Source organism: Sinohyriopsis cumingii, chromosome 17 (genome assembly GCF_028554795.1).
Source record: "Sinohyriopsis cumingii isolate HCF-2022 chromosome 17, ASM2855479v2, whole genome shotgun sequence".
NCBI lineage: Eukaryota > Metazoa > Mollusca > Bivalvia > Unionida > Unionidae > Sinohyriopsis > Sinohyriopsis cumingii.
Window position 1 is genome coordinate 62643516 of NC_142977.1, and position 27000 is coordinate 62670515.

The 27000-nt window shown below is 37.8% G+C and overlaps 1 protein-coding gene and 1 long non-coding RNA gene across 5 annotated transcripts in view; one reads left to right on the forward strand and one right to left on the reverse strand.

Annotated features, from left to right (window-relative positions):
• LOC149779084 (uncharacterized) overlaps positions 1-7445 on the forward strand; it is a 126754-nt gene extending 119309 nt beyond the window's left edge. For all 4 annotated transcript variants that reach the window (XR_016415572.1, XR_016415574.1, XR_016415571.1 and 1 more), the window contains one exon: positions 6331-7445. This is a non-coding gene — a long non-coding RNA (uncharacterized LOC149779084). The remainder of the gene's footprint in view (positions 1-6330) is intronic.
• Positions 1-27000, reverse strand: part of LOC149779083 (phosphatidylinositol N-acetylglucosaminyltransferase subunit C-like) — a 246470-nt gene that overhangs the window by 177164 nt on the left and 42306 nt on the right. The window lies entirely within an intron of this gene.

The window sequence follows — 27000 nt, forward strand, 5'->3', positions numbered from 1 at the left end:
CTTTAGTAGAAATCATTCACCCGACCCAAGTCCTCAATGTCCTTCCCAATCAAAATTTTTTTGATGTGGAAGTTCATGACGAGCAAATGCAACAGTGGATGGATAGCAATGTCAAATATGACAAGAAAACCCGTACACAAAAGACACCACCTATCACTTGTTCATTCCCCCAGGCTATTATTTTAGTGGTCAACATTTGGTCAGCACCATAGCCTCCAGGTTTAATGTCGTGTTTCTGAAAGCTTTGGAGCATGTCAACAAAAGTGTCACCATGGAGTACCACAAAGCAGCTCGTCGCTTCTTGATGAAATTTGAACGAAGTAAAATCATGTCCATTTTATTTTGTCCTGAATTGTTTGACATGTTGGGCGGAGACATGGACATGAGAAAGGTCATGCTCAAGAAAAACGAATTACCCATCGTTTACGACAACGAGTCTTTTAGCAAGTTATTTCGTGCCCCGGTAGAACTGAACCAAGGACTGAATTTGATGTTCGTGTATTCCGATGTGGTGGAGTACAACGTGGTAGGACACACCTCCGTACCGTTACTGCGTGTCATTCCTTTCAAAGTGGATTCTGCCACGAACACTGACGAGGAAGGTGGAAACACTTACCACGTCCACCGCGAATTTGTCCATCCTCACTATTTGCCTGTCAGTAAGTCGTATTTGGACACGGTCAACATTGCTATAAAAGGAGATCTGGGACAAAATATTCCATTCACCAAAGGAAAAGTCACGGTGAAACTCCATTTTCGAAAACGGTTCTCTCACGACTCTTAAGTCATGTATCCAGTGTACCGAGGGGTTGCTCGACAGCGAGGACACGGCTTAGGAGATATGTTAAAATCGGCCTTTCGTTCGGTGGCCCCGGTGTTGAAACCGATGGTGACACGCGGATTGCACGCCTTGAAAGATGCGGCACTGACGCAAGGCAAAGAATTTCTCCAAAATGTCATCATCGACAAACAAAACCCTAAAGAAGCCTTCATGAGGGCAGGCAAAAATGTCTTGCTGCAAACGGGCAAAGACATTTTAGGCCAACGAGAAACACCTATAAATGCCCTGCACGCTACCGAGTCAGGCATTCAGCAAGGACAAGGCAGAAAGAGACGACGAAGAAAACACCCTTTCACCAGACTTCAAGCGAGAAAGGCCAAGAAAAGAAGAACCGTTCGAGACTTAGACGTTTTCGATTATTGAGAAAAGAGACAAAAAAATGATGCACCGAGAATCTTGCGCTTGTTCCAAGACGGAACTGGATCTGTTTGCCATGCCCCCCACGATGATGACGATGCAAGAATCCCAGTGGGTGGAATTTCACCCCGTCTCCTCACTGACCGATTCCGCTCCCATCGAGTTTGAAATCAAAGGACAGCCCGAAGATTACATCGATCTGAATAGCAGTTACTTGTACCTGAAAGTCAAAATTCTAGATAAGACTGGAGGTGCTATAGACGATGAAGCAGTAGCTCCCGTCAACAATTTCATGCATTCCTTGTTCAGTGGAGTGGACTTGTACTTGAATAACAAACTGGTCAGTAGCAGCATGGATACTTACCCTTATCGTGCCTACCTGGAAAATCTCTTGACGTACGGAATAGATGCCAAGAACACTCATCTCAATGCCTGTGTGGTATGGGAAGCTGATGAACCTACCAAGTTTGAAATATTGGAACCTGATGAAAAGAAAGACAACAATGATGGATTTCTAGAACGAAGAAAGAGAATCACGGGAGCCGACACAAGTTTAGAACTGATGGATCGTTTGCATTTGGACATGTGGTTGCAAGAAAAGTATTTGCTGAACGGGGTGGATGTCCGCCTGAGACTGAATCGTAGCAGTGCCGCTTTCCATTTGATGGCTGATAGTGACGGTTACAAAACCAAAATCCTAGAAGCCAGACTCTACGTACGCCGTGTGGAAGTGTTACCTAAAGTGGGAAACGACATCAGTCAGACGTTGAGCAGAACGACTGCCAAGTATCCCATACGACGCGTGGAAGTGAAAACCTTCACCATTCCCAAGGGACAGCGATCCATGATCGAAGATCATCTGTTCCAAGGACAGTTACCCAAACGTTTGATCGTTGGTATCGTCGAGAATACAGCCTTCAACGGAGCTGCCGAAAAAAATCCTTTCTACTTTCAACACTTTGGCGTGTCCAAAATCGAAGTCAGTCGCGATGGCAAGACCTTGTGTACCCGACCTTTCGAACCTGACTTTACCAAGAAGAATTACTTGAGATCGTACTTGTCCCTGTACGAAGCCACCGGACAGTTAGGAACCAATACCAGTCACGGTATTACGTACGAGGATTATGCAGGAGGCTACGCTTTGTGGGCTTTCGATTTCACTCCAGACCAAGGCAGCGACGAGGGACATTTCCACCCTATAAAATCCGGCCAGATTCGTGTGGAAATTCAGTTTAAAGACCGAGACCCTGATGAAACGGTGAACGTAATCCTGTATGCAGAATTCGATAATGCCATAGAAATCAACAGTTTGAGAGAAGTCATCCTAGATTACTAGAAACCATGGAAGACTGTTATCCCTCTTTACCTAGTGGAGAAACTTTTAGTGTTGGATTATTGTTAAAAAATGTTAGAGTTGTTGTTGTTTAGTGTTAAGTGATTTTTGAATAAAAAATGTTGTGTTTTGAAAAAATTGTTTAATGTTATATTGTTGGATTATTGTTAAAAATGTTAGAGTTGTTGTTTAGTGTTAAGTGATTTTTGAATAAAAAATGTTGTGTTTTGAAAAAAATGCCTTTGTCTTTTGTTTAGCTATAAGAATGTTGGATTGATGCTCTTTCATTTCTTACTATCCCTCTCATGACACTCACTAAACGTTGCGACTCAAAAACCGTGTGGTGGATGTTTTCCTTCACGTCCGCGCTTTGACTTTAAGAACCGGGGTTGTTTCCAGTCTAACCATCCATTGTCGACTCATCCTCCTACGAAGATGTGCTCCACACTAGCTAAGCTCAACGAAGCCTACGTGAATTTGCATAGGGTCAGACACAGTCTGATACCGAAGCCAGAAGAAATAGAGAATGTGAGAATGTTAAAAATCACTGAAGACCTGATAGAAGAGCTCTTCAGAGAAGAAATGAACAGGGAAAAAGAAGAATGGACAGAGAAGTACAGACTTCAGAGACAGCAGCAACAGCAGCAACAACAACAACAGCAGCAGCAACCTGAAGCTGACAGAGGCTTTGTCGATTGTCGTATCGACACCAAAGAGTTCTTCTTCTCTTTTCAAAGAAGCAGACCTATCGCCAGAAAGTCTATCCTCAGAGGACATCGCATTCTTAGAAACTAAAAAAGAATGCCATAGCAAACAAAAAAACAGCCCTTTTCAGGGCTACCCAATACTCTAGAAAAGAAATAACAATCCATTTGCCAATGTGTGTAGGTAGAGTAGTGTGAAAATAAACACTAACTCTTTTTTAAAAAAATGTGAGGGTATGTGTTTGTGTGTTTGTGTTTGTAAGTGGTTAAGTAAGTTGGTATGGATAGTAGATTAAAATGATGTCTTTTTTTTTGGTGTTTGAGGTGTAAATTTGGGGTTAGATTGGACTGCTTTGCGTATGTGGATAGTCTATTGAAGTGATTTATAAAAAATTTTAAAATAGTGATGGATAGCATAAAAAGTGAGTGAGTGTTTCTTTTAGGTCCGCGCGTTGTTGTTTTTTGGTCATGATGTAGGTAAGATCAATTTTATGTTTTAGGGGATGTTTTCCTTCACGTCCGCGCTTTCAGTATAAATTGAAACTCGCTCGGCAGTCCAACTACCCTTGTTGATTGATCCACACCAAAAATGAACACGAGACTGGAGAAACTGTTGGAACTTCATGTGCATCTGGAATATGCCAGGCGCATATTAAATGAACTGGCCGCGGAAGCCATTGTGGAGGAGGGAAGGATAAGAGAGGAGGAGGAAAGAAGAAACAAAGAAGAGGAGGAGAGAAGATATAAAGAAGAAGAGGAAAGAAGATACAAAGAGGAGGAGAGAAGATACAAAGAAGAGGAGGAGGAGGAGGAAAAAGAGAGAAGAAGAAGAAATTTCAGAATCCCAGAAACCGAAAATTGGGATTCTGAAGCCACATATCCTGCCTCTGCTCTCTCCCCCCAAAAGGTAAAAAGCAACTGGAGGATAAGATGTGTATGCGGCGCCAGGCCTGGAAGGTGCCACCATTAACCAGGTGTCCATGAAGTTCCAAAAAATCAGCTCTTTTCAGGGCTACCCAATACTCTAGAAAAGAAATAACCATCCATTTGCCAATGTGTAGGTAGAGTAGTGTGAATATAAACACTAACTCTTTTCTATGATAGTGTGAGGGTATGTGTTTGTGTGTTGGTGCTTGTAAGAGCCAAGGTATGTTTGTGTGAATAGTAGATTATGGGTTTCTTTATTGTTTCTTAGCGTATGTGAAGAGTATAGTTAGGGTTTTGTAACCGCTCACGTACGATTGTGTGGATAGTAGATTATGGATTTTGTTTATTGTTTCTTAGCGTATGTGGAGAGTATAGTTTGGGTTTTGTAACCGCTCACGTACGATTGTGTGGATAGTAGATTATGGATTTTGTTTATTGTTTCTTAGCGTATGTGGTGAGTATAGTTTGGGTTTTGTAACCGCTCACGTACGATTGTGTGGATAGTAGATTATGGATTTTGTTTATTGTTTCTTAGCGTATGTGGAGAGTATAGTTTGGGTTTTATTATCTGAAATGAGAAAAGTAGGGGATGTTTTCCTTCACGTCCGCGCTTTCACTATAAGAACCCACAGTATTCGTCGTTCAAACCATTCTACAAAGAAGATGGCTTCTAACCAAATGGACAAAATACAAACATTGCAAGACGTTTTAGACAACTTAGGAATGATGGAACAGATGTTAATAAGACTCGTTGAAAACCATTATTCCTGTAGTCCCCATCGTGTAAAGATGGAAATTAATAACTTTAAAAAGGTAAATGACAAGATTAGTGGTGTCATGAAAGAGATAAAGGAGGAGAAGGAGGATGAAGAGGAAAGAATAAGAATAAGCAAATGGAACGAAAAAATTGAAAAAGAAGAAGAAAATGAGAAGAGGAAGAAAGAAGAGGAGGAAGAGAAGAAAAAAGAAGAGCAGGAGAAAAGCAAAGAAAGAGAAGAAGAGAAAGAGTGTAGGAGATAAAATAAGAACTTGGTGGAGAAAAAGAAGAAATTAGAAGCAGAAGAAGAAGAAGAAAACCCAAAGGCCCTTTTCAGGGCCAGACATATTTCTCGAAAAGAGATAGCCTTTCCATTGCCTACCCTTTTTTAAATTTAAATTTAAATTTAAATTTAAAAAAAACTTTAAAAAAAAAAAAATCCCATATTCAATTCCCCTTGTCCCTAGACAAACCCAAACTCTATTCCCATGTTAATTTCCCTTGTCCCTAGACAGACCCAAACTCTATGTTAAATTCCCATTGTCCCTAAAGTGGCCCAGCGTTTTTCTCCATGTTAAATTTCCATTGTCCCTAAAGTGGCCCAGGGGTGTTTTTAATGCTAAGTCCCATTGTCCCTAATGTGGCCCCATTTACTACTTTCATGGGTTGTGAAGGGTATCTTATACCTATCTGTTTAGCCACAGGGGGATGATAAAAGGTACATAGCAGTGGTTCCCAAACTTTCTTTTGTTGCTGCGACATTAAACTGGACACTTAAAGAACCTCCTGACCCTCTGGCTTAAGATATGACATTAATATGAAGAAATAAAAATTTGTTCAGATGACTCTTCGCGACCCTATTGAGGATTGCACTCGATCCTGATCTGGGTCGCGACCTAAGGTTTGTAGCCGCTATTAGGAAAATTGATAACATAACCGAAACTCGAAAAGTCTGATCTCAGGATTACTATGACAAAATCAGCAGCCTATACTCCTCCATACATGCCCGTTGGAAGCGGGTATGAAGTACAAGGTCATAGTTGTTGAAAACATTTAAGTACTGAAGAAAACTAGGGGTAGGGGAGGGTATCACAAGCAATGGTGAGAATGCATGGACTAGACAACGGCTTGAACAAAGCTGAACTGCACACAACACAGGAAATGTCCGAAATATTTTTACATAGTGGAATGTAGGGGAAATTCTGGTCAGTTCATAAGTGATTGTGTTTGGAAGAAGAAATGTTATTATAGTCGCTTTAATGATATGCATATAGCTGTTGTTCTGTTTCACTTTACATAAGACTTTTACTCAGCAGTCAGGCTTGGTGCTGTACATACCAGTAATAGCCCACAGTAGTTTGGCATATGCTATATTTGTTTTATTTCTTATATTTTCTTGCATTCTTTGCAGCTTCGAGACAAACTAAATGGCTGCAGTGAAGTTGACAAAGAAAGGACTTAAATCCCGTGAAATAAAAGAGTGTATTACATCCATAATTTATTATCCTTCAGATACTGATCATGTTACTAAAGCTGTTGATGCCGTCGTAAAAAACACCTCATGTCGGGAAACGTATTCAAATTTGGGTGCAGCAGATAGAAGATTTAGTGCGAGTGATAAACTTGCTCAAGAAGGGTACGTGACACCAAAAAAGACAGGGCCCCAGGGACCTGAGCAAACGTTTATAGAACAGTCCCCAAAAGACTTACGTGACATCTTCTGCACAAAGAGAAGAGATCTTTTAAATCAATTGAAAAAAGAAAACAAGATTCCAGAGGGATACATGGTGAAAGATGATGGCTCGTGTTTTCATCAAAATAGACAGATGACAGATGGTGAAGTGTGTACAATGATCGATATAGTTTCAGACGGGTACAATGCCGAAATAAGCTCGGAACCGACATCGAGGTCTGTCACAGGAATTCAGCGAGACAGAGAAAATATGGAGCCTGTTACCAGAATGTGCAACGAAACTTGTATTGCACTTTTGCAATATGATCTAGCAACATCTCATGATCTGATGGCAGACGATGGACTCTCCTCATGGAGAAATCAGGTCCGTGAAATAGCCTCATTTGGGAAATTAATGACTTTATTTGAAATTTTCCATATTAAGACAGGTGCATCATACTATGTAAAAGACTAATATATCAACTGATGCAGGAGTAGGCTCTGCATTGATCATTATGTCAGCCAGAGAAAATGCCCAGCCTACTTTTATGACTAATCCTTTCAAAAGTTGACATGTCAAAGATTGCTTTAATATCTTAATCTATACATAGGTATGTATCCATTTCTCGAGCAATGAATTCAATCTCTTCTTTTTTCTCCTTTGTTTATCTACCATTAGATATATGTTTCTTAATTAAATTATTGGCATACGTTTTTAATGAGCACAGAATGTTGCACAAAATAGTACGAAAGCTGTTTATTTGTAACAAAAAAACAATTAACATGATTCTTTTTTAAAAACATCCGAAATTTAATTTCAGCTGTATTTGTAAAAATTAAAAGTTGAGGTGACACTATATTGTTATATGTTTAAGCAGGTTCGAATTCCCTAAGCCCAATTTCTTTTTTCCAGTCAACTTGATCTGGACCTGGCGGTTATAAAATGTATCCATCCGGACTATTACAACAATATAATCTGCACAAAAGAGGAGTTTTAAAGAAATCTTATTTCAGTATCGTATTATAGAAACGTTCTTGTTTGAAGTTATTCCGTATTGGTTGCTATTGATAACCTTGTAACATATAGCATTTTCAGAGTTCAGAGTCATCGTGAGATGGTAATGTACTAAAGTTTACAGATATAGAGAGATGAATATTTTTCGTTCTTCCATCAATGAAAATTAATTGGTTCAATTAAACCTTTGCCCACTCTTTCACTAGGGGAAATTGTGTATTGTTTAATTGACAGAATCCATCCACATGTCAACCAGCCTCATTCATGGATTTTTGGGGATATGATTGGATATGGCTGTTTTCAATAAACAACTGACTCTCAACATGTATTCTGCACGTGTACAAATTCTTCGATAAAAGTAAATGTATCTCAGAAAGAATTATTTAAAGTTCTCTTGCAAATATAGTGTAAACAGCTTTAAAAATTGCGATATGAACATTACGTTTTCTGGTGTTATTTTGGTGTTCATTGAAACTTTCCTTCATGTAGCAAGTTTTTACTGGTAGCATACAACTGTCGCACTGTCATTCCATCTTTTATTCAAATCGGGTGACGTAGATGAGCTTAACAGACGTGCATCTATTAATTTAATTTGTATGCTCGGTCTTCCGAACAAATCCGTACAACGTGTATGTATATTCAATAAGACTAAACTTATTAAGCTCTCTTTTATTAATATTACTGTATGCAGTAATGCATATAATATATGTTTGTACATCCTATACAGTTATTATAAGGAGGCCGGTTGGTTGTATGGTTAGAGTACCAGCACCAAACCTACAAACAAATGGGCATGGGTAAGATGTACATTTCGGAGAAAAGTAATGCAGATTAACACACATTTAAGACACACAATCGCCCAATATTGCAAACACCCCCCTTAAATAAACCAAACAAGGAAGGGAATTCCGTTGAACAGAATGATGATTAGTGATTTCAAGCATATATCTGAGATCTATATATAAAGCTTTGCCAATAACTCCGATTATAATGGCAGTACTAGCATGTTGGTGGTGTTAGTAAATTTACACATAATGTACTGATGTTATAAATAGCCATAAACAAGGGATGCAACTCGTAATAAGACATATATGAACGTAACAAAAGTATTGCTAAAATTACGAAATAACTGCGTCATTTTGCGGAGATTAGATAAAAACCTGAACATTACAATGATCGAGACTAAAGTAATTTTGAAATTCCAAAACTAACATGGACTTTGGCCGAGACTAAAATATGGACCGAAATGTTACACAATAACGCCAAAACTAGTTTCTGTTTCTTTGGGTTCAATGACATTTTTCAACGTATGATAGGCTATGCACGGCGGCCTGTAAAAATGGTGGAGGAAGAACCTGGCTAAGCCCTGGTAAGAACGAATCACCCACGGGAAGCTACTGTACTGACTGATATCTCAAATACCGACATTGACTGAGCCCGAGACTCGAACCCACATAGACAGATGTGATCGGCAAAGGCGGACGCTTTAAACCACTCGGCCATCTGAGACTAAAAGGAATAGCTAAATTCTGCAACTAATATGGAATTTAGGGGAGACAGAAAATCATACATGAAAAAAAAAAAAAAAAAATATATATATATATATATATATATATATATATATATATATATATATATATATATATATATATATATATATATATATGTATATATATATATATATATATATTACTTTGAACACCGAAACAAACATTCAGAAAATATAAAAATTATGGCTAAATTGAATGTTGCACTAAAATTCTAAAACTTATGCGGAATTTAGCAGACACGGAAAGCAATCCGAAATAAATGCACAAATTTAAAGCTTAGACTCAAAGTTGTATTAAATTTCCGAAAAGGTTCAGATTTTAGTGAGATTGAAAACACACGGAAACACTAAAATTGTGGTTTAGACTAATGTAGCGCTAATATTTTTCAAACTAGTAGGCACTTTCGGGGAGACTGAAAAAGATACAGAAAAATATATACATTTTGCCTTAGATTAAAGGTAGGATAATTAGGAAACTGTCACGGATTTTAGAAGAAACTTAAACAAAATCTTAGAAAATGTGTACGGCTTAGACAAAAAGTATTCATTAATGCCTGAGAGTAACATGGAACTGGCGAAAATTGAACAGCTTAAGAAAAACTGTAAAACTCTGAAAGGTAAAATTATGTCTTGGACTAAACTACCAAAACTATACAGTATTCAGCGGAGACGGAAGCAATTTGGGAAACATAGAGTTTCCTATAGGTATGATTATGAAGCTGACAGACATTATCGGAAACTTGAAAAGAAAATTAGATTAGATTAAAATGACCACGACTAAAGGAAATGCTAAAATTATAAAACTAAAATGCATAGACAGAAATATAAATCAGGAATATTATATAAAAAATAAAGCAGAGACTAAAAGCAGTTATAAAACTAATACCGAGTTTAGGTGAAATCCGAAATAACTCAATATTGTGGCGACAATCCCGACGAGTACCTCAAATGGAATACAGGAAGGGCCCGATCTGATATTAGATGGTCCCCTAGCCACAGTTCTCAAGAAAGACAGTGAACAAGAGACAGACAGAAGGCGATCGTTTCCCCATGTCACTTTCTACGCAAGTCTCCATATAACAGTAACGACATGAAATCATTAACAATCGGTCATATATACAGACGCTGCATCCCTTCACAATTTTTCATGAATCTAGGTACTGCAGAATCTTTATTGGGTGCAAATAAACCTATTTTGTTACGAGCTAGACTCAAACTAACAAATGTATTAAATGCAGGTCAGAATTACATTCTTTTGTCGGAATGGTGTGGCAACGATATAGATGAAGCAAAGCTTGTGAAAGAGAAAGAACTTAAAACACAAAATGTAACCAAAGTCACTGACGTGCGAAATATTGCGAACATGCTGTTTTAATTCATTTTGCTATATAAGGATAATCTTTTGTGACGAAGAGTAATGAGCCGAAAGATCTTGCCAGAGAACCTTTTTTGTGTAGTGTTTAGTTATGTAGAAGAAAGACTTTTTAATCATTGTGTAGTTTCCTCTAAACAACCAAAGTAGTTAATGAGGACGATTGTGATTCATTGGGGACATCCATGCAAAATGTGAAAAAGGAATTGAGCCTCAATGGCAATTTAACATAGTGAGAAGTATAGGGTCAAGGGGAATTTAACATGGGTGACGTCACGGTACTGGACACTGGGAAACAATGGCAACAGTGTTGCAAGTGGCTGACCTGAATCGGGCAGGCACTAAGTAACAGTGTTCGAGTTGACCTCAATATGCTCTACTGTAGGTAGGATGGTATGTGAAATGTTTTTATAGGGACGAACAAAACATAGATATAAACAAATACGTAAAAAACATAAAGACAACAAAAATTTTCAAAGAGTAGACCTTTTCGGGGCAAGGAATATAGGGTCCATGGGAATTTAATATATTGGGACAGTATAGGGTCAAGGGGAATTTAACATGAATGACATCACGTACTGGACACTAGGAAAAAAATGGCAACAGTGTTGCAAGTGGCTGATCTCAAACGGATGGAAATTAGTAACAGTGTTCAAGTTGACTTGAATACGCTCTACTGTAGGTAGGAAGGTAAGACAAATATTTTTATATGGACAAACAAAACAGACATAAACAAGCAAAAAAGTACCAATACAACATGAAGAAAAACTTTTGGCAAGGAGTAGGTATTTTTGAAACAAGGAATATAGGGTCAATGTGAAATGGATATAAAGGGATGCGTTTATAAAGGGTTTTATAGGGACAAAAGTATTTATGGGTAGAAAGGTTTATAGGGTCAAAGGGGAAGGGTAATGGTAAAGAGTTTTAAGTTTGAATTGTCAACATGGACACACACACGTACGTACTCACATGTATGCATGCATGCATACACATACATACATACATACATACATACATACATACATACATACATACATACATACATACATACATGCATGCATACATACATGTATGCATACATACATACATACATACATACATACATACAAATAATGAATTAGCTTAGAATGTAAGAGAAGATGATGAAATCTCTTAAAATATACTATCCATTACAGCACTAAATACTCTCACACACCAAATATACCATCCAAAGCCCATACCAATACAATCCCAAGCGTCTTGTGCTAACTAAGAGTGTAAGAGAAGACTATGAAATCCAACAAAAATACTCCTACCCACCAACTATACCATTCAACACCCCAAACATACACCATCCCAAACATCCTATGCTACCTTAAAATTTAAGACAAGGAGATGAAATCTCACAAACCTACTGTCCCTCACATCACAAAATATACGATCCATCATACCAGCTATTCCATCCAACATCCCCATAGCATTCAACACCCACTATACATATAATATTCAACATCCCTATACCATCCAACACCCCCATACACACACTATCAGAAGCGTCCTGTGTTATCTTAAGAGTATAAGCGAAGAAGATGGAATCCAACAAAAATACTATCACATATCTTATAGACCATCCATATCATTCAACACCCATTATACACACAATCCCAAAGCGCCATGTTAGCTTATAGTGTAAGAGTAGGAGATGAAATCTCACAAACATTCTCTCACACATCTTATATACCATCCAACACCTTATACAAATACTATCCATTACACCATCTATACCATCCATCACCCCCATACACTATCCAAACACGTAGAGCGTAAGAGGAGATAAAAGCAAACAAAATACACTATCCATCACACCATACAAATAACCTCCACCACAACAACTATACTATTCAACATCCCAGTACCATCCAACACCCCCATACATACACTGTCACAAGCGTCTTGTGTTAACTTAGAGTATAAGCAAAAAAGATGAAATCTAACAAACTTATTCTCACATCCCTTATAGACTATCCAAAAATCCAGTTATAGCCTCTATATAAAAATGCCTTAAGTAATTTTAGAATGTAAGCGAAGGAGAAGAAATCGCAGAAACAGAATATCCAAAACATCACCTACCATTCAACACCCCTTACACACACTATCCAAAACACATTCTTTAGTGTTGAGTATAGGAGATGGAGAAGAGAAACGTACTATCCATCACACCACAAAAAAATACTCTCACACACCAATTGTACCCTCCAACACCCATAGATACACACTATCCCAAAACGTCCAACGTTAGCTAAGAGTGTAAAAGGAGGGGATGAGAGCAAACAAAACATACTCTCGTACACCTTATATAACATACAACACCCCATATAAATACTATCCATTACATCATCTATACCATCCATCAAACCCACAAACGTAAAGCGTTAGCTTAGAGTGTAAGAGAAGGTGATGAAAGCAAACAAAATATACTATCAATCACAACAACTACACCATCCAACATCCCAATACCATTCAACACCCCTTGCACACACTATCCCAAAACGCTCTGTGTTAGCTCAGAGTGTAAGAGGAGAAGATGAAATCTCACAAACATACTATCCATCACACCGCAAAAATACCATTCAACACCCCATAAAAATACTATCCATTTCCATACATTCCATTAAATATTCCAATACCATTCAAAACCACTTACACTCACTATCCCAAAACGCCCTGTGATAGCTTAGAGTGTAAGAGGAAGAGATCAAAATAGATAAATATAATATTCACCACATCGCAAAAATACCAATCACAACAACAATTATATTATTCAACACCCCTTACAAACTCTATCCCCAAACGCCCTGTGTTAGCTTAGAGTGTAATAGGAGATGAAATCTCGCAAACACACTCTCAAACACCAACTTTACCATCCAGCACCACATAAAAATACTATTCATTACATCATCCATTCTATACCATCCATCACCCCACACATAATCCCAAAATGTCTTGTGTTAGCTTAGAATGTAAAAGGAGGAGATGAACTATCACAAAATATACTATCCCTTTCATCACAAAAAATACTATCCATCACACTCACGCACACACACACACACACACACACACACACAAGTTGAAGTGTTAGCTCAAATCCATGCGAGTGATTTCGAAGACTACATGAGCGAGCCTGAATCAATGTGATCCACTCCTGTCATAAAACCAAGGCAGTCCTGATTCAGCCCAAAAAACATTCGTTCACTCTTTAAATTATTGTCACATTTGAGAAACGCAAAAACCCACTTCCAGAAAATTGAGAACGAAGGCTTGCACATACAGCGTTAAATGTAAAGAGTTCAAGTAGTGTGTAAAACTTAGAATTGATAACACTTTTCCAGTTGGGAAAAGCAGACACGAAACGACAATGGCGATCTGTGTCACACAATACTTTTCAAAATACGTTGTTAGACGTTTTGCTAGCGACCTTGAAAATGATACAATTGTCTCTTATCCAACACCATTTGCATTCACTGCAGAGTGAGATCGAGAGATTGAGAGAGAAAAAACATGTGGTAAATCTGAAAGGATGACAGGACAAACAAGATCAGCGAAGAAAGAAATTTGTTCTGTACCTCATTAAGAATATTGTTTACAATCTAGTAGCCCCAAAAGTAGTTCTGGTTGTTCCCTGCCTCGTATTCTCTCTGCTTTACACTTCTCTATACGTATAGCGCAGTGCAACACAGGGAGCATACGAAGCAGGGAGCCATACTGCCCCAAAAATCACTTCCAGACAAATTGAGAACAATGACATACACCTACACGGTGAAAATTAAACAGTGTAAGTCAATGGTTGCTATGTCTTTGTATGTAATGTTCATATTAAATTTTGGTACAAACGATATGTGTGTAAGCGAAAACACACAAACACTCACTCACACATGTGTTACTGCATTGCGTGACAGTAGTACAGGCGGTACTTGATCCTGGAAACTAGTGCTTTGAGAGATGGACAGACAGGATTAACTTTACACTGCACAGAGAGAAAGAATGAAAGGTTATAGACAGAAAAGCAGGAAACCATTTTTGGTTCCGTTTTCTTTTATTTTTTGCGGTATTATAAGACAAAGATAATTACGACAACCATATATTCTATGTGAGAAATGTTCATTGTTTTCATTCATTCATGAAGTTCATAAAAGGTAGTGTTATATTTATTGTCGACTGACTGCAAGTAATATTTGCTGTATATTCCAAATTTAAGAAATGTCATGTTTCGCAGCACACGCTACAACATTTCCACAAAACTAAGAACTGCACCAAAACGCGCATTGTTCTATCGACAGTCAAAACTGAGAGAAAATAGGTCAAACATTGTTATTTTTGTAACCCAAGTTTTGGCTTTAGAATGAGAGTTTACAATCGGAAGGGTCATACAGTGTATTGTCACTCGCGTCATTCTCGACAAAGCCGGATGTTTGTTTCCTTCCTTACAAACGGTAGACATTATCTTTTACTGTGACACATTGCAGTGTCAAAATAAGATACCTGAAGTGTACAAGCTCAAGTCAACTCAAGATTTTGTATCATCCAACGATTCACTTATGGAAGTAAAAATCGTTCTAAAATTTTTCCGGGTGTAAGTTTTTGAAAGAAAAAAAAATTGCAAGACAAACAAAATTATTGTGACTACTGGTCACATTTTTGTAGAGGTTTTCTAAAACAAGAACCGATATAAGTTAAGATTTAAATCAAACTTATTGAGAGAGAGAGAGAGAGAATATGTTATTCCTACCTTAAAAAAATATCACGATACTTACGTTTTATATGGTATATTTTCCTTAAGAAAATTTCAAAGAAACACTCATTCCACTTAGAAAATCACATCCATAGGAAAAATCCATTTTAAAATATCACAAGACTGAACTGCAAAATACATCACTGAATGTTTGGATGTACTATTCTGTGAGAACGTTTCAGCCGCCTTCGTCTTCAGTTCAAACTTGTGCTATTTTACTAAGTTACACTGTTACTAAGTTCCACCCGATTGAGGCCAGCCACTTTTAACACTGTTGCCATTTTTTCTAGTGTTCAGTGCCGTGATGTCACCCATATTCAATTAACCTTGACCATATACTGCCCCACCATGTCAAATTCCCACTGACTTTCTATTCCTTGCCTCGAAAAGATCTACTCCTTGCCATTTTTTTCTTTATGTTGTATAGGCTTGTGTATGTTTATGTTTTATTTGTCCATATAAAACAAATTCACACACCAACCTACCTACAGTAGAGCGTATTGAGGTCAACTCGAACACTGACATTAAGTTCCCGCCCGATTGAGGTCAGCCACTTGCAACACTGTTGCCATTGTTTCCCAGTGGCCATTACCTTGACGTCACCCACATAAAATTCCCCTTGACCCTACACTGTCCCACCATGTAAAATTCCCATTGAGGCTTGATTCCTTTGTCACTGGTTTGCATGGAAGTCCTGCTGAGGCTCAATCGTCCCGATTAACTATTAACCAACATGAATCAGTGTTCTCCTTTTTGATAAATGTAAATATGATGGCTTCCTAATTGGGACATTCCACTGAGGGTCACATGGGAATACAGGAATACATCATTGCAGCCCATTGTAGCATGTGGTCTTCATCATCAAACACTCACAGCTCAACAACAGAGATCATAATTCCACTTCAATGGACTTTCTCAGCTATGGTCACCTTTTCAGCATGAGAAATGCATCAATGCTGTATCTTGTACAATAGTATGCAAACTCTCAGTACACATAAAACAGCATCTGCGATCAGAATTCCGTTTCAACTGTTTTTCTCAAGTTTTAGTTACATTGAAAAACAAAAAGATTTAATGAAGATACACGCTCCTTGTTTATTCTTCATACAGTTATGTTAACTGTGTAAAAGTCATTCAAACTTGTGATTCATTAAAAATATTTTCATTGGATATAGCAGAGTGAATAGTTAATGATTTGAACAGTCAGTACTTTGGGATTCTGTGATTATGTTCCAGGATTTGAATATCTAACGAACTTTTATCGGATTATGTAAAACATTTCTAGGACTTCAGTGATAGTCAACGTTCATGAGATTACATTGAAACAAAAACATTTTTGTTGAATTCCATGGTGTTATTACTGTAACACACAAGCACTAAAGTAGCTTCATTTGGATAAGGTGTGGGTGATTTGGATTTTTAACGTAGCTTTAACAATTTTTCAGTCATATCGCTACGATGTCTGCCGTATGGCAGCTTATGGTGATTTCTAGCTCTGTGGTATCATACCGCAAACATGTCGCATGATATCCCACCCAGTTTCATTATCCTGACACAAGGCCGACCAGTCCTAACACTATCCTCTTAATGATGAGCACTTAACGAGGCAGCTGTTAGTACCATCTTTAAAAATCTTTGTTGTGTTTCGGCTGGGGTTTGAACAAGCCCTGACCTCCCACATAAGAGATGGATTCTCTAACCACTTTCTAAGGCCACCCTGGCGGTCTCATTTGTATTAGAACAGTTTCCAGATTAGTGAGAAATTGATAGAACATTTCAGAATTATTAGGATTACATGATAGGAATTCATACACAGTAAATTATTTTAACTCTTTCATTGAGTTTCATTTTATATTTTATTTAAATAAAATTTATATTTTGGAAACTTGAATGCTTGTTGGGTTGCCTTTTCCTGTTACTTAAGTTTAAACCCCAAGACATGGCACTTGGCAACCTCTATATTCTGTTTCAAGCTGGAACATTACCTACCTATGCTGACATAAACCAATAAGCAGGATTATAATTGATAGTATTTCTTAATTGTCAAGCATAGCTAGATCTCATGACAAATGAACATGCTAAATTTCACAACTGTCCGTGCTTTTGAGTTGCAATAGCAACATTATGCAATATTTCCTACATACCTGAGGTAATCACTTGAGACCTCACAATACAACTAGGGATAGTCTGTAACTATGCTTAAGAGAGGTGAAGAATCAGATAGAAACAAAATATGTAAACATGGTGTTTTAATTCAGATTTCTATTATAGAAGGATAACATGTTGTGTCGAGTCTTTACTGAATAGTATTATGCAAGACTTACTTACCAGAGATTTTTTCTTGTAGTGTTTAGTTATCTAGAAAGACTTGATAATCATTGTGTAGTTTCCTCCATAAACCAACACAAATCAATGTACTCCCTTTGATACATGTAAATATGATGCTTCTAAATTGGGGCATTCCGGTAAGGTCACATGGGAATACAGGAATACATCATTACAACCCATTGTAGTATGCAGGCTCCATCCCCAAACACTCACAGCTCAACAACTGAGATCATAATTTCACTTCAATGGACTTTCCCAACTGTTGACGCCATTTTTTTTAAAATGGATCATTGAAGTTTTTTGTACAATATTATGCAAAATCCATCATCATTAATGAGACATCAGCATCTGCGATCATACTTCTATTTCAACTGGCTTCCTCAAATGTTGTCATCTATTCCAATCCATTGTAATCCTTTGTGAAAAAAAGACTGACTCAAGTGATTTCATGTTATTTGGTATACTCCATTCTGATCCTTGTATCAAAACATAATTGTAGTAGTCCATCAATGATTGACATATTTGGGTACTGTTTCATTTATTGTAGCTTCATTTCTTTGATGATGGAGTAGTAACAAGCTGCAAAAGCCCATGAAATGTGAAATGGAGGTCAGAGTGACATTATTATTATGGGTTCCCTCAAGTTTCTTTAAAATAGTGTGCAACAGTATACATGTATAAACTAGGCGCAAAAAAAATCTATTTAGTATTAGAAATACTGCAAAACGCCAACAGTGCTTGAGAAACTGAAAATGTAAGCAATCAGTGAAACATGATATAGAGGTCACTGTGACATACTTCTGTGATAAAGGTATAGTATTTTTTATATGCATCACCTCAAGGTTCACAATTCCAGATACAAAAGTTACTGGACAGTGCACAAAAGCATTATATAACCTCAAAAATGTAACAATGACTGTACAATTTATAGACAAGTATGTACGAGGTTAGCCTCCAGGGGGCGGGATGGAAACAGGTGGTATAAAACCCAATCCATACTTTTGCCTAGTACCAAGGAATAATGGCTGGCGTTCACTAACAGTATACATGCACATATGTTTTTGCTTTTATCATTGTGGATGCCAGCACATAATTAGTTCAAAGGTTTGTGTACTTTGCATAGGTGAGCTAAAAATGGGCAGGTTAATTCGCCAATTTATTGTACCTATGTTAATCAGTCAGAGAATTTGATACCTTAAATCAGGGATGATCAAGTGATCTAGTAATACATGCTGGCAACTGGGTTAATACAAAGGCTTACCTTTATTTTTTTACAGGTGAGCTAAAAATGAGCAGTTCAATTCACTGATTTATTTGCCTACTTAAATCAACCAGTGAACTTTTTACCTAAGATCAGGGATGTTTACCGTATTTCATGTTATTTTTCGTACCCTTTAAGTTTTCATTACAATTCTATCATATTTTTTCACAAAATTTAATATTTTTTCGGTCATCCTATTATTTTCGTACATTAAATGATCTATTGTGACGACATACTTTTGCCAAAGTGATAAAAAAAAGTACTGCCCTTTAAATTTTACAGATAAGAATAAGAGATAAAATCATTGTTTTAGTTGAATTTTTATTTATCTGTTATTTTTATCTCATTTTGTTAAAACTGAAGACATGTTCCCATTTCAAACGATTCAAAAATATACCAAAGTTTGATTTAGGTACATCAAATGACCAGGGTATTGTTTTGCTAAGCAAGTTATGAGTAGAGACTAACTTTGGGCATGTTCTTAACTGAGGCATCGAATAGTGAAACGGGAGATTCATGCAATATAACAATCATCGTTTATAACCATGCATGTAAATCATTGATAATATCTTTATTTTATTATTGTATTTCACTACATATTTTTATGTTTTTATTTGCATTACGTTTCAAATGGCATCAGAAAAACTGCTTATGTATCATTTAGATACGCAAAACGACCAATTTATTCTTTGCCGAATATATTTGGTATAATCCCATATGAGAAATATAAATATTTGTTTCCTCACTGAAACACAAACCTGATTTATATGTTATCTTCGCGAAAATGTGTATCTGAGGCATCTAATAATGAAAAAGAAAATAAACTAAAGACATATTCACCAATTATAAGTGTGCAGAAAGCCCTTTGCTCAGCTTACCCGGAAAGGGCAACTGTTTTGTTAACTGAGAATTTATTCACATTCATTTTATTGCCCTTCTTCGTCTTTTGTATCGGCGAGAAAATATAACGATTGATGTATTTGTCCTGTTCTTGTCATTACAATATATACCGCTATTCATTAAACGCTGGACCACGTCGTTAATGAGCGTTCTTGATTACGTCAGTCGGTGTAACAAAGAAACGCGCACATTTGAAAATGAGTTCAGCGGCCAAGTGAGTTTATTTATCCAGTAAAAATGATAAGTCAGTACAGGAAGACGCGAAGACCACAGACCATTGGGCAATTAATCTTATTGTCTCAATATAATAATGCAGTAAAAACTATAAAAACCCAGGTGCCAGCAGACCATTGACGCATTCGTATGAGAAGGAGCAGGAAATTTTATCCTGGTTACTCTGTATGCGGGACCATCACGTGCCTGTAACAACTGAGATGTTACAAAATTATGCTACTGCAGTTATTCAGGAGGAAAATGTCAAGTTTCAGGGCTCAAGAGGACAGGTTGATGGATTTTTCAAGCGAAATGGACTTGCACTGAGATGTGGAACTTCAATATCTCAAAACTACCTTGAGACCTAGAGGAAAGAATAGACTGCTTCACCAGATATATAAGAAGGGTGCAGGAGGATGAGGAATTTGATGAACATTTAATTGGAAATATGGGAGAAACGCCAGTGTATTTCGACTTGGTTCCAGGGAAGATAATTGATAAAGTCGGAACGAGAGAGGTGCGTATTCGAGGTACCGGAAGTGACAAGCGCCATTTAACTTCTGTATTGCCATGCCTGGCATCTGGTGACTTATTGCTACCCATGATAATCATTCGAGGAAAAAGAAACTTAAAAATACTAAAAAATACCAAAGGGAGTTATAGTGAAAGTTCAACAAAAGGCATGTATTGATGAACACCTAATGTTGGATTATATTGATGAAGTTTGGGAAGTACACACGAAGCGCGCAATTTCTCTCCTAGTGTTGGATTCATTCCGTGGCCATTTTACTGATGGAGTAATAAAAAACTCCATGCAAAAATCGAGAACAACAATGGCAGTAATCCCCGGTGGATGCACAAGTAAACTACAGCCACTTTATGTATATCAAATAAGCCTTTCAAGGGACTGCTGCGGAAGAAATGGTCAACGTACATGAAGGATCAGGCTTCCAAAAATATTGCAACCAGGTAAGCTGGTGAGGAGGCAACCAAACAAATTCCAGCCCTTTCAAAGCAGCAGATGATTGACTGGATTTTTGAAGCCAGTGAAGAATTAAAGAAAAGGACATGATAATCTGTAGCTTCAAAGTTACTGGCCTTTCCAATGTAATAAATGGTAGAGAGGACCACTACATAAGGAGTGACAATGCATCTCCATTGGAAAGTCTCTCTAGTGACGAAGAATGTGAATGGTTTGATGGTTTTAAGCTGGACGACTTGTAAAACTCTTAAAAATTATGAATGTTTCATTGCATCATGTTTTTGCATTTGTTTTGTACATTCGTCCAACGTTGGATTACAAATTATATCCTTGAAATAGCGTGTTCATAATACAAAAATAATACAAAAATTTTTTTTTGCACGTTGCTTTGTTGTTCTCTCTCTCTCTCTCTCTCTCTCTCTCTCAAATTCATTTGCCATTTTTTTCAACTAGCTTCAGAACAGGTATCAGTAAATTAATATTGTTCTTGAACTAATGGGCTTGTCGTACACATTTTCAATACCCTATGGGTAGCCTCATTTCTCTACGTAGAGCCTCTTTAACGTGATCTGTAGAGGTGAATTTGGTCTTCAATCCAGTATTTACTGGAAAAGACCAAGCTAAACGTCAAGCTTATTTAATTAGCATGTATATTACGTCCGCATAGCCATGTGGTACAGTGACAATGGATCTCAAAAATACCGTTGCAACCAAAACGATTTATTTATTCAGGTTTTACTTGCCAATGGAAAATGATAGTGCCTTTGTAGTGTTTACATAAGGAATAACTAACAACTAACTGAACTATAAAGATGATTCCCCCCCCCCATAACAATAATCAGATTCTCGAGTTGAGAGCAGAATGAGACAGAATTTGTACATTAATTTTGTACGTTAGGTTGTCGAGTTTCGCGTGTTCCGCAGGCCTTGTCCGGGTATGATCCCTTTATTTTTTGTACACGGTCATTAGCACAGAATGATAATTATTTATCTTACACATAATTTTTCGTACACTGAACTTAATAATTATTTTTTCGTGTACGAAAAATAACATGAAGCAGCAGAGAGGGTGGACAAGCTCTAATTGGTTCACAAGTATTTTCGCAAAATACGACTTCTTGGGAAATCGCAAAAAAAAAACCACACAAAAACCGCGATATCCAGCGTAAGACTACTCTGTCTATGATAAATTGGTTTACCCGGTTATCGCCGAAGGGATTTTTTCTTTACGATACCTCGAAGGAAAATATGCGATTGTGTCGGTGACAATTTGGGGGCGCGCCCTCTCTGCTCCTATTAATTAAAAATTGTTATATCATAATATGGTACATCCGGAATCCTACACAACCAGACTAGCTCGAGAGCAACTAGAAGCAATAAAGAAATTTATTCCTGTCAGAGATGAGTTTAGAGAAAACTTTTAAGCGCGTCAAGAAGCACAGGTGGAATTTGCAGAAGGTACGGAACAGTTATTTAAGCCTATCACAACAGTTACTGAAAGAGCTATATGGGGAAATATTAAGGACGAGAAGAAAAAAAGGTATTCTTCCAGTATTAAAACAAACCCCTGAGCAGACTGAGAAAAAAAAAACAGCAGCAAGAACTAAAAAGGACAAAAAAAGATTTTACAAGATCTTCCAACTGATATAGGTGGGGCGTAACCTCTACCCGTCGATGAAGAAAATATACTTGAAGGTATCAGTAAAATTCATACTGAAATCGCCGACGTGAAAAAAGAACTCGCACCTAAACCCAAACCAGCAAAAAAAGAATTAAACTGGGTGAGAGATTTAACGAAGGCGCTATTAAAAAACTTAAAGAAATAAATGAAGATGATTTACCCTCTGCAATATTATTGTATTTAGATGACACAAAACGACTTTTAAAATCAGATCATGCCACCATAGACGATAATAATTTTATAAAATGGATATATCGTGTGTATTAAGACAAAGAACGAGTCAAATATGATGACTCAACATATGCGGATTTGGTAAAGGACATAAAACGACTTAATGAACTTGCATCACAACCGCAACAACCACCACCACCTCCCTATTCGCCGCCTGAGCAAGAGCCTTCCTATCAACTTCCTCCACCACTGCAGCAAATAGAAAGACAAAAACCTCAACCTGAACCTCAACCCGAACCTCAACTCAGAAAAGTCCCCTCCTCTGCAGAGATGTTTACCGATGATGCTCTTAATAGTTTAGCTAACCGGGATGAATTAGTCCCTATTGCTGCATACGGTTATGACTTCCAAACTTTTTTATCTCAAATCTGAATATGCTGATAGTAAACTAATACAACCTCGCACTTGGTCTTATCATTCATATTTTGCTTCCAAAAATGCAAAACGTAATATGTCAGACCCAGTGTATAAAGAATTTAAAAAAGATGTGAACAGGGAGAAACAATCTTCAAAAAAAGATATTTTATATGAACTTGACATCGGTGCTACTGGTAGTGGTTTGGGAAGTGATTTTGTTTGTCCTGATAATATTTTCAATGATATGTCACGATTAGAAGTTCTCATAGGAGGGAAACGTGCCGGAAATAACTCACCAGAAATAATTAATGAAGCAGCTGATATCGGTCGACGATTATTTCAAGGTTGTATCATGGATATTGATATTTATCAAGAGCTCATCGATGAACTCGTTGATGATTACCACAGTGACTAATGTTAATCAAATAACAGATAAAATAAGATGATAATGTATAATATACACTATAGACCCGTACAGGTCAGAGCAGTAAACTAGCGATTACCTATCTACAGAGCAACTTACGGAGATGGACTTGGTGATGTTGCTCAGAGGTTACTCGCGGGGTTAGCACCAAAAGCGGGACCTCTTGCAAAACAATTATCAATGAAAGCTGTTAATATTGTTGGTGAAAAGGCTCCTGGTGCAATTGTCGATGTTGCTGGTAAGGAGTTCTCGGCAATCAAAGAAAGACTAGCGCGATTAATAAGACGAAAATCACCGCCACTACAATTACCGAGCACCACGGATATGTTCGCGGATGTCAGTAAGGTGGTAAATCAAACTGCAAATCAGACACTAGCAGCGCTGATAGATCAAGGGGTTAACGCAGAAAAAATATAATAGCAGGAAGTGGACTTCGTGTCAGACGACGATAATCACCATTTGAAAAATAGGCAATTGTATAAAATGTTCAAACGCATATCCGACCCAGCATTCTATATAGATGAGCCGGTCCAAAAAGATAAATCAGTGCGTGATTATCAATGTTATTCCTATGATGCGCGACTACCAAATCAACGCGGGCGTATCGAACTTCAAGTTCATGATACAAGTAGATATTTCTTGCCCTGTGAGGCGTTTATTGAAGTAGAAGGTGAACTTGTAAAGACGGATAATAATACATACGATGCCAATACACGAGTTGCTTTCGTCAGTAATGGGAGTATGGCACTGTTTAGTAGCGCCAGTGATGTCGATGTTGCTACAACAATAATTGGCCGAGCAAGATATTCTGATGATTACATAAGATCAACTGGTCCATCGATGATGTTTGCCAAAGATATCACCAACAACGCCGATCATATTCAGTATATTTAGTTACAAACACCACGAAATACTGCATCTGATCCACAACCAGCTGACCCTGGATACGAAGACAGACCAGCTGGTGCATTTTATATTATAAAAGGTATTAATGAAAATTACATCTTAGGATTTTTAACACGCCGAGCAATGTTGTCAGGAAATAGAAGAAGTTTTTCGTTTGAGATTCCACTTTCTCACATCTTCGGATTTTGCAGGGATATTAGAAAGGTCATCTTTGGAGCTAGATACACAGTTGTGCTCCTGAGAAAAGGTGATGATAATGATGCGATCTGGCGAGGAGCTGGTGTCGATGCTGGTAAAGTAGATATAACAAAACTCTCACTGTGGATGCCGGTATTAACTCCATCGGTCACAGAAGAACCGCGATAACTCTCTTTTATGAATCAAGGCGGTAACTCATTGTTATCATTACTTACAGTAACCTCAGACTCTGTTCCAAGTACCGTCACAGGCTTATTTACTTCACATATAGCATCACAGCAGTGTGTTTCTGCGTCACGACATAGTTTTGTTGCGATGCAAAATAATAATCGGTTGAATAGTCAGGAACGTTCACATATGATGTTTGACCAATTCGACGTTACCGATGTTTCGTTGAGAATAAACGGACAACAAGAACCGTCTGAATATATGTCATTAAAATTCGCAAATAATCACATGGCACGTGTATATCCTCGCTTGCTGACATTCCTGGCGCGTAATACAAATATAGATAATGGGCTGCAAATATCACAGCTTGATTTTACAAATCTGTATCCGATTTATTACTTTCCGCTGGAGCATCTTGATTTATCCAAGTAATATGTCGTTGATATACATTTTCGAGCTCATGTTGGTGACCCGCCAGCTGGTGGTGTCGACTCTGGTTACAGAGCAATCGCGGTCATGCTCAGTGACAAAGTAATGTCACTTGAACGCATTAGTGGTCGAATAAGAATTGTTGATGCACCAGTGGAAAACATGTAGACAATTAGATTTCCCGCATTAATTATAAAAATGTCATACAGTCACGTTAATGTCACTCTGACTCCTAGTCAGGTGAAAAAATTACAATCGAAAAACGCGAGCGCGTGTGGGACAACGATAACAATAACGCTGGATCATATTGCTAGTGGTGGTCCAAACAAGTTATCGTTGACTAAAACTCAACTAAATCACCTCAAGAAAGCAAAGAAATCAAAAACTGGACTTCAACTTAGTTTCGCTCCAAAAGCCATCAGCGACATGGTTAAAACCGGTGGTATATTTCCATTTCTCACAGCAATACCAGCAATGATAGCTCCTGCTGCTCCAGCTGTCGCAAAAGCAGCCGCGTTAGGTGCTGTTGGAACCGCTGCTGGAATGGCATTAAAGAAAGCAACTGGGCAGGGATACAAAAAAGGGAGCGGGTCTAAGACTTCCGGGCACTCTGCCCTCATGGTACGGAAAGGGTCTAAGACTTCCAGGAACTCCGCCCTCATGGTATCCCAAACGCCGTTGACGCCGATGTCAAATTTTGATTTGCTCGATGCTGCTAAACAACTTAAAATAAAAAAAAAATTCAGAGGTGTTTTTATGAGAGATCAGTTACCACGTGAACCGAATAATCCAGAAACTGGAATTATTAATCTAGAGAACAGCGATGGTCCAGGAACTCATTGGGTTGCTTACGCGATATATCCACGTGGAATTATTTATTTCGATTCATATGGGTTAGCACCGCCAGCTGAATTTCTAAAATACGCACACAACGAGCAAAGTACTTCCACACCCATTTCAGTCTGGTACTCAACGCTACCAGCAAAAACATTAACCGACCCACCAATATGCAGCCGTGAAGTAATTAATGTACTTGACGTGTTATCAAAATCAACCAAACCACCTCACAGAGTCGTGCACGACTATACCGCGGATAAATTTAACATTTTAAACAATCACTAAAAGAATAATAGTTGATATTTACGGAAGATCTCGTGATCATATCGGGAGTAAAAAACGCGACGATGTGGATTTATCAAAATACGCAACTAAAGATGACGTCGATAAACTTTTATCGTTGTCGGGGATAGACCCAGATGAGGTCGTTATTTTTCAGGACCGATATGGCAAGCTAAAAACCAGCAATATCAAATGGACTAACATAGTTCGCAGGGTTCTTAGAGCTACCCTGGATAACATCCCTGTGTTTACTGACAGCGGAAAAATCAGAGACTCAAGTATATCGTATACAACCATCAGAGATGAAATCATACAGAAAGTTGCTAATCGCTTAAAAAATACCGGTGACACAATGACAGGTGAATTCAACATGAACGGAAACAAAATAGTGGTTTTAAGAGATCCAACATCCGACGAAGATGCCGCAACGAAAAATACGTAGAATTTAACTACGGCGTCGTTGACTATAAAATATCCACGTTGCGGAACGAGTATGACGTTCACGTAA